General features: G+C 50.1%; 1 long non-coding RNA gene across 1 annotated transcript; it reads right to left on the reverse strand.

Annotated features, from left to right (window-relative positions):
- Nucleotides 1-3,897: 3,897 nt before the first annotated feature.
- Nucleotides 3,898-7,771, reverse strand: LOC105547125. The gene is made up of 2 exons (XR_001007184.1): nucleotides 7,643-7,771; nucleotides 3,898-6,292 (listed from the first exon to the last, which is right to left on the reverse strand). It is a non-coding gene; the product is annotated as an uncharacterized LOC105547125 (long non-coding RNA).
- Between the last annotated feature and the right edge of the window lie 163 nt (nucleotides 7,772-7,934).

Consider the following 7,934-nt stretch of genomic DNA (forward strand, 5'->3'; position numbering starts at 1 on the left):
TCCTCCTTCCCCTTTTCCAGCCCAAGGGACCCTCATCACTGGAGGGTGGGAGAAAAGGGCCTCTTCCTCTACATTCTTTTCAATTTTGGTTATGACTTAACGTCTTTGCTCCACCCAGTCCTGGCCTGCTATTTGGATCCTCCGAGTTTAGAAGTTAAAGAGAAAAAAGGGTCTTTTCCTGCTTCTCCGCATCTTCACTAGATCCTAATTCCCAAATTCTCCTTAAGGCCAAGGGTCTCCTCTGTCTACTGATACAAGTGTCAGGAAATACAAGGGTTGCAGGGAGGACACAGACTAACTTTTCCAGAGTTGTTTCACCTCGGGCCGACGTGACTATCTCGGTCAAAAAGGCCTTTGAAGTGCTCCTAAAACCATCCTATGAGATTCAGCACACACACTGCCTGGAGTGCTGGCATTCACTACCATCCCTTAAAACCCTCAGTCTGGCTGCATTTCTGGAGAGCTGGCACTTTAGAGGTTGACCTCTCTCCACATGCTGCCTCCAAGCCCTCTCCTCTTCCCCCTCGATTTTTAAAGTGTTAAATGAACATTTGCTGGCAATTTGCTCTGCAGGGTCTGGCCAAGGCAATTATCTATTAAAATCCAAGAAAATGATGCATCCTGGGGACTGAACGTCAACAGCAACCAGGCCAGGGTAGGCTGGTGGTGGTGATTTGTTAACTTCATTGGGGGCAGGGGCGTACACGGGTGGCATCTGTCAAAGGAAGGGAATGGCTCCTCTGGGGCCTGGCTAGGACTGCTCAGAGCCTCCTCCTCATCACCAGGTCTGGGAAGGGGTCCCATCTCCTGTCTCTCCTCTTCCCTTGTCCTCAGGCCTGTGGCTTCATCTCTGTTTTCCTCTTCGCTGACGTCCCCAGCCTGGCCTCTTGCCGGCCCCTCTCCAGTGTCTCCCTCTCCTGTTTTATGCCACCTTTCCGTCTCTCTGTTTCTTGACTTCCCTGCCACTAGCCCCTTCTTGGGAGGTGGCACCTTCCATGAAGCCATAGGCCACGTGGTCTCAGGAAGAGGTAGCCAGGACTTTAACTGACTGTCCTCATGGCCCAGGAGAAGTCACCAATCACTCTGCACCTCTGTTTGAACAAAGAAGTTGGGACAAGTTACTTTTCAACAGCTTTATTGAGGTATGTAATTAATGTATAATAATCTGCACATATTCAAAGTGTATAATCTGATTAGTCTGACAGATGTATTAGCATACACCCACGGAAGCATCACCACCATTGAGACAATAAATATGCCGGGTGCAGTGGCTCACACCTGTAATCCCAGCACTTTGGGAGGCTGAGGCTGACAGATTGCTTGAGCCAAAGAGTTCGAGACCAGTCTGGGCAACATGGTGAAACCGTCTCTACAAACATACAAAAATGAGTCAGGTGTGGTGGTGCGGTGTGCGCCTGTGAGGAGGCTGAGATGGGGGGCATCCCTTGAGCTTGGGAAGCTTGAGGCTGCAGTGAGCCACAATTGCACCACTGTACTCCAGCCTGGGTGACAGAGCAAAGCCTTGTCTCAAAAAATCTAAAATAAATAAATAAATAAATAAATATACCCACCACCTCAAAACGTTGCTCATGCCCTCATGTCCTCCTACCCCTCCCAGGTCCCTCCCCTTGCCAGGCAACCACTGATCTGCTTTCTGACACTATAGTTTACATTTTCTAGAATTTGTACATCAGTGGAATTGTACAGTATGTGCTCTTTTTCGTCTAGCTTCTTTCACTGAGCATAATGAATTTGGGGATTCATCCACATTCTATCAGGTATCAATAGTTCATTCCTTTTTATTGCTAAATAATATCCCACCATATGATATACCACAGATTCTTAATCCACTCCCCTGTTGATGGACATTTGTGGTGTTTCCAGTTTGGGCCTATGACAAAGCTGCTGGGGTCCTTCATGGGCAAGTATTTATGTAGACACGTGAAGCTCATAACTCCTTAGGGGGCTGTGCTCACTTTCTTGGCAGCTCAGCAGCTGCCAAGACCAGATTCATCCTTTTCCCTCCCTGTAATTCAGCCGAGGATGAAACGGGCAGGCAGCATGCTTGAGTTTGAACCCTGCCCACCACTTGCAATGTGACCTTGTGCACCTCTTGGTATCCTGGCTTTCTTTATGTTCCTACCTCCATGGGTTGTGTGAGCATTCCATGACCGTATGAATCTGAAGCATTTGGTGCAATGCCCAGCACAATGTTCAGAAATAGTAGCTGTTCTCATTTTGCAGGCACCTCTGAGAAGATCTATACAATCTGGAATGGGCTTCCTCTAGAATCTCTGAGCAGTTACCCTAACCCTTTGAAGTGGCTCCATTTCACAGAGGAGTAACTGAGTCCCAAAGCAAAGAGTGACTTGAGTAGGGTTTATCTTTGATTTGGGAGTGAATGCAGGCATGTCCTGATACCCAGCTATTTCCTATTTGGGTGATGGGCAGGGAGGAAGTCGGAATTTTCCAATTACTTCTCAGAGTGTCTCCTGGAGAGCCCTGAGAAGTAGCTCAGCACTTCTAACCAGAAGACTATGAGTAGTAGCTAACCAGAAAACTATAAGCCCCTAAGTGTTCCTACAAAACCACACTCATTTAGTCAGTTCCCCCGGGCTCAGCAACCTGGAAACCCCATAAAATCACAGTCAAATCAGGAGGGAAAGAGATAAGGGTAGGGACGCTGCCTACCCTCCTCCCCTGCCCCACAGGGCTCTAAGTAGCCCAGAAAGGGGCTTCTGTGTGTCTTAGGCAAGCAGGTCGATCTCTGGAAGGTACTCACGCCATCTGGCATCTTTACAGACCAGGCCTCCGAACTCTGGCTCTGCCCCTTCCTAACTGTGTCAGGGTAGGCCAGGCTTGCCATGGCAACACACAACTTGTAAGTTCAGTGGTTTAACACAATGAAAGTTTATTTCTCATTTACACTCTATGAACAACATAGGTGTGAGGGTGCCAGAGTCTTAATGCTTCCGCTAGAGCTAACGCACATCAGTTCCGCCACATTTTATTGGTTAAAGTTGTTCACATGTCCACAGCTAGCATCAAAGAAGAGCGAGAACATGCAGTCCTACCTTGTGCCAGAAGGCAGAGAGCCGGAAATATTTGGAGACAGCACTAATGACTACTACACTAGCCAAGTGACCTTTGAGCTCATTTCCTCTTCTGCAAAATGGGGACGAGAACAGTATTTGCCTCATAGATTGTTGTGAGGATTAAAAGAGAAATGTTATGTAACACCCTTGGCACAGTGTGGCACACGGGTGAGGTTGAGGCCCGGGGTATTTGTGTACAATGAGGACCCAGCATGCCCAGCCTCCCTCCTCCCCTGCAAACACTGACCCCGGACCCCGAGGCCCGTCACTGAGTGGTTAGCAGAGGATGGATAATTTTCCGCAAATCTGTCTTCTCCCACCCTCTGGATCTGACACTGACCACTTGCGCCAGGCAAACTTCATTGCCATAAACTATCCCCCGCCCACCCCCAGCTTCATTCACACTCATGTGAGACTTCTTATCCCTCACGTGACTGCTTTATGACAAATCTGCCCTTCTGTCCAGTTAGAGGATAGGAGTCCATTGAAGAAGGGATAGAGAATCCAAGAGAAATGTGAAGGAAATTAACATCCATTTTTTGCTGAGCACTGTGCTGGATGCTTGACCCACGTTACCTCATTTAAACCTCATAATAGTCCTGTAATGAAGTGAGTGTGATTATCCTCATTTTGAGATGTGGGAGCTGATGCTTGGAGTAGTTACACACCGGCCCAGGGTTACATAGCTAGTCAGTTGCAGAGCTAGGATTTGAACCCAAAACTCTGGGACACAGAAGACCACACTTCAGCTTCTGGGCTGTCTTTTGCTATTTCATTCAGACTTTTTTTGTTTGTTTGTTTGTTTGAGACAGAGTCTTGCTTTGTTCCCCAGGTTGGAGTACAGCGGTGCGATCTCAGCTCACTGAAATCTCCACCTCCTGGGTTCAACCGATTCTTGTGCCTCAGCCTCCTGAGTAGCTGGGATTACAGGCATGTGTCATCACATCTGGCTAAGTTTTGTATTTTTTAGTAGAGGTGAGGTTTTGCCATGTTGGCCAGATTGGTCTCGAACTCCTGGCCTCAAGCGATCCACCCGCCTCAGCCTCCCAAAGTGCTGGGATTACAGGCGTGAGCCTCCACACCTGGCCCAGACCTAACTTTTATCCAGGCTATAAACTCACCAACAGCCCAACCATAGATGTTTAGCCTTTGGGTTCTATTGTACTGTTGTGGAACTGCCCTGCTTCTGGAGTACAGGGACTAGGCTTTTAGTCACTGCTCAGTCCCTATCTTACTGTGCAACTTTGGACAAGTCCTTTGACCTCTCTGGGCCTCAGTTTCTTCACTGAAAATGAAAGGGCTAGACTAAATTTCTCAGGTTCTTTCCACATCTAGGATTTGGTAACATTGAGAATTGCCCATAGCTCTTCCTGCCTTTGGCCCTCATACTGTATTAGAAAGCATCACAAAGTAGAAAGGTAGATAAAGATCCCACATTTGAAGTTATACAGAGCATTAATTAGACTCTCATTATTATTTGAAACTAAAAATAGTTTAAGATTGATGGTGTGTTTGTAATCCATAGCAGTTTTCTCCCTTCCTTGCTATTTATAACAACTCTGGTTTCCTCTGTAACTAAGTCTGTCTCCTCCTATAAAAGAGGAAGTCAGGCTAAGTCTGCCCCTGAGCTAAGATCTCCTGAGTCTGCACCCCAGGAGAGGCTCTCTAGAGCTCTGAGCTCCTGTTGCTGGGCAGAACTGGGCTCAGTCTCCAGGTGGGCATTGGAAGATGTGGCTGGACTATATGCCAGCAGGATGGGCTATGCCTGTTCTCCCATGGAACCATGCATAGCTGCTGGGGTGTGGCTGGGTATTAGGATTGGAGATCCAGAATGCTGTATCTTCCACTCCTATAACTTTTGCTTAATGCTTAGAGAGTTTTTGTAAATGCCAATGCCCAATGCTAACCCTGAAGAAGATAAAAGGAAACAGAACTCAAGTTCAGGCCACTTTTGGGAGACATTTCCAGGGCCTACAACTATCTCTTAGGTTTTTAATTTGTTCCTATAGGGTTGTTGTTGAGAGCTGAGTGTCCTGGGAGATCTGGGCATCCCAGATGGCTGCCCCAAGTTGCTGCCGGAGTATTTTAACTACAGTAGTGTGGGAGCTTCCTGCCTCAGAGAGGGCTTCCCACACCTCCCCCAGGTTCCCATCTGCCCAGACGCCCACAGCTCCTGTCAAGAGAAATGATGGAAGAAGCCCCAAGATACCTGGGGGAAGGGCCTCAGCTCAGGACAAGAGCTGGGGCTCCAACCTCAGTCCAATCAGGGAACTCTCAGGGCCACTCATGGTTGTGTGCATGTGTGTGTGTTTGCCTGTTTCTGTGAGATAGTGAGGAAAGATTTGGGGGTGGGGGAGATACGCACATGGGCAGCTAATCCTGAGAAACTTTGGGGTCTGAGAAGGAGGGAAAGAAAGAAGAAAAGCTGGAAGGGGATAGAGGTGGTGGGAGAGAGGGGGATGGGAAAAACCAAAGAGAGGAAGCAGTGGCTGTGCTGAAGCTGGACAGAGACCGAAAAGGACAAGTCTTGTCCTAAACTTCCTCTGACCCACCTAACCTAAATCTCCCCACGCTGTGGTTTAAGCCTCTTTCCCACCTTGGTTCTCTGTCTAGCCTCTGAGCAGCAGAGTCCAGGAGTGACGTCGGGATGCTGGCTGCCCTGCTGCTTCCTGGTGGCCCAGGAGGGAGCTACTTCTGAGTAGCCAAAGTCCTGAGGCTCTGACATTTAGGAGGACTGAGTTTCCCACCCATGTGCATCCCTGCTTCCCCTGACTCGACACCCAGTGACCTGGAGGGATGCAGAGGGGGTGGGCAGCAGCTCTGGAGGCATTTCCCAGCAGTAGAACTGTGAGTCAGAAGGGTCATCTACTATCGGAAGTCAGAGGGGACCTCCTGCAGGCAGGAAATCAGAGTTGGGCCCCAGAGAAGTCCAGAGATGAGTTGGCGGGAAAGTAGCTCTTCAGAAAGCAACATTACCGTCCGGGAAGGCTGAACCTGGAGCCCGCTATGCCTACAGGAAAAGCCTGGGCCAGCCTAGCTCCCTTCTGCCTGGGCATCACCATCCCTTCCGCCTTGGCATCACCATCGCTTCCGCCTTGGTGGTCATCTGGGAAGTCTGGAACAAGATATACAAGTTCAAATCCGGAGTCTGTTGCTTATATGCTGCAATTCATACATGTGAGGCTCAGTTTCCCCATCTGCAAAATTTAAAAAGAATAAAAAAGCCTATTTCACAAGGTTACAGGGATAAAATGAGAATATGTGCATAAAATACCTTGTGTAGGTGGTCCATATGTGTTAGTCTCCTCCCCACATCTTATTTTGGTTGGAAGATGGGGAGGAATGTTGCAGGATCTGACTGCAACATTCTGCTAGCCTCCTGGTCCGGGAGAGGTGATCCCCTGGCCCCAGGGACAGCTTCCTCTAGATTCAAATGCTAATAAAAGGTCCAGGATCCCACCAAGACCTCCTCTCCAGCCTCCATCCTGGGGGCACTGCTCGCAGTGCTCCTCCTGTTTGCCATGGGGATGAAAAGGATGTGTTGATTGGCCCTTGAAATTTGCTCTTAAAATTATCTTTGGTTTTGATTTGACCTTAATAGGTCAAGCCAAACAGGGATCTGAGCTACTGCATGAAGCAGTTATTGCGGGGGGTGGTGGGTTGCGAGTGGAGGAGAGAAGGGGAGGAAGATGGCACCAACAGATGCATCCTCAGACCCCAGTCCACACCCTTGCCAAAATCTCTGACACAGTTTCATCATCTGAGGGTGATGTAAGAGGCCTGGAGTCAGACTCCCCTTGCTCCCCTCCCCCAGAGAGCCCCATCCACATCTGGAGCTGCAGCTGGGTCCTTCTCTTGGGCCCTTTCCAGGGGAGGGAGCTGGGTGAAGTGAGGGCAGCTGGTGAGGGGCCCTGTGAATGGCCCCAATGTTGGGAGGCAGGGGGCAGGGAAGAGGCCTCTGGGCTCAGAGGGAGGGAGGTGGACTGGGAAGGGAATTGTGACTTTGCAGCATTGGTCTCCTCCTCCATCCAGGCCCAGTGTTAAAGTCTCCATGGTCCTCCTTGTCCTTTATATCCATTCCTGCAGGCAGCTGCCCTCCTTCTTCCCTTCCCCACCCACTTCACCGCCCAGCCTCTCTACCCAGGTGCTCGGAACTGAGGGCCCCCTTTGTTCCTTCCTTTCCCCCAGGGCAGCTCAGGCCTCCCACACTGACCCTCTGGCCCTACTGCCACAACAAGCAGAGTGTGAGCCAGGCCCAGTGGGGTCATCTGTGGGTCATAAAGGTCAATGGGACAGTCGTCTAGCAGTAGGGAGGGGCTAGTCTTGGGCTAGGAGCCTGGCCAGGAATCAGCTAAAACACGAGCTTTAAAATGCTGCAGGGCGGGGGTGGGGGGAAATTTATTTAGGGGCTAGCAAGAACTTCCTTCAAGAAGGGTTGGCGAATTTACTGGAATAAATGCAGAAGGGAAGCTTTCCTGGCTCTTGTGAACTATAAACCGTCAATCGCTGTGAGATCCCCGGGAGACCAGGGTTCTTACCAGGCTTACCCACGAACTCGCTCTGTGACCTTCGGTAGTTCCCCTCTTTAAATCTCAGTTTCTTCATTTATGAAATGAGGGTCCCATTGAAGCTTGAGGTTCTGCCACTCCAGGAGCCAAGGTTCTAACGTGGTCTGCGTCCCGCGCCTCCACCCCCCCTCCCACTCTAACCCTCCAATCCCGCCCCCTACCCCCAGCCACCCGTGGCCGCGAGCCAAGAGGTCCCTTTAAAGGCGCGAGTCCCGCCCCCGCTGCTCATTAGGGCTTTCGATTGGCGGCTCCCGGGCTGGGCGGGGCCCGG

The sequence above is a fragment of the Mandrillus leucophaeus genome, unplaced genomic scaffold (genome assembly GCF_000951045.1).
Source record: "Mandrillus leucophaeus isolate KB7577 unplaced genomic scaffold, Mleu.le_1.0 Scaffold38, whole genome shotgun sequence".
NCBI classification, from domain to species: domain Eukaryota; kingdom Metazoa; phylum Chordata; class Mammalia; order Primates; family Cercopithecidae; genus Mandrillus; species Mandrillus leucophaeus.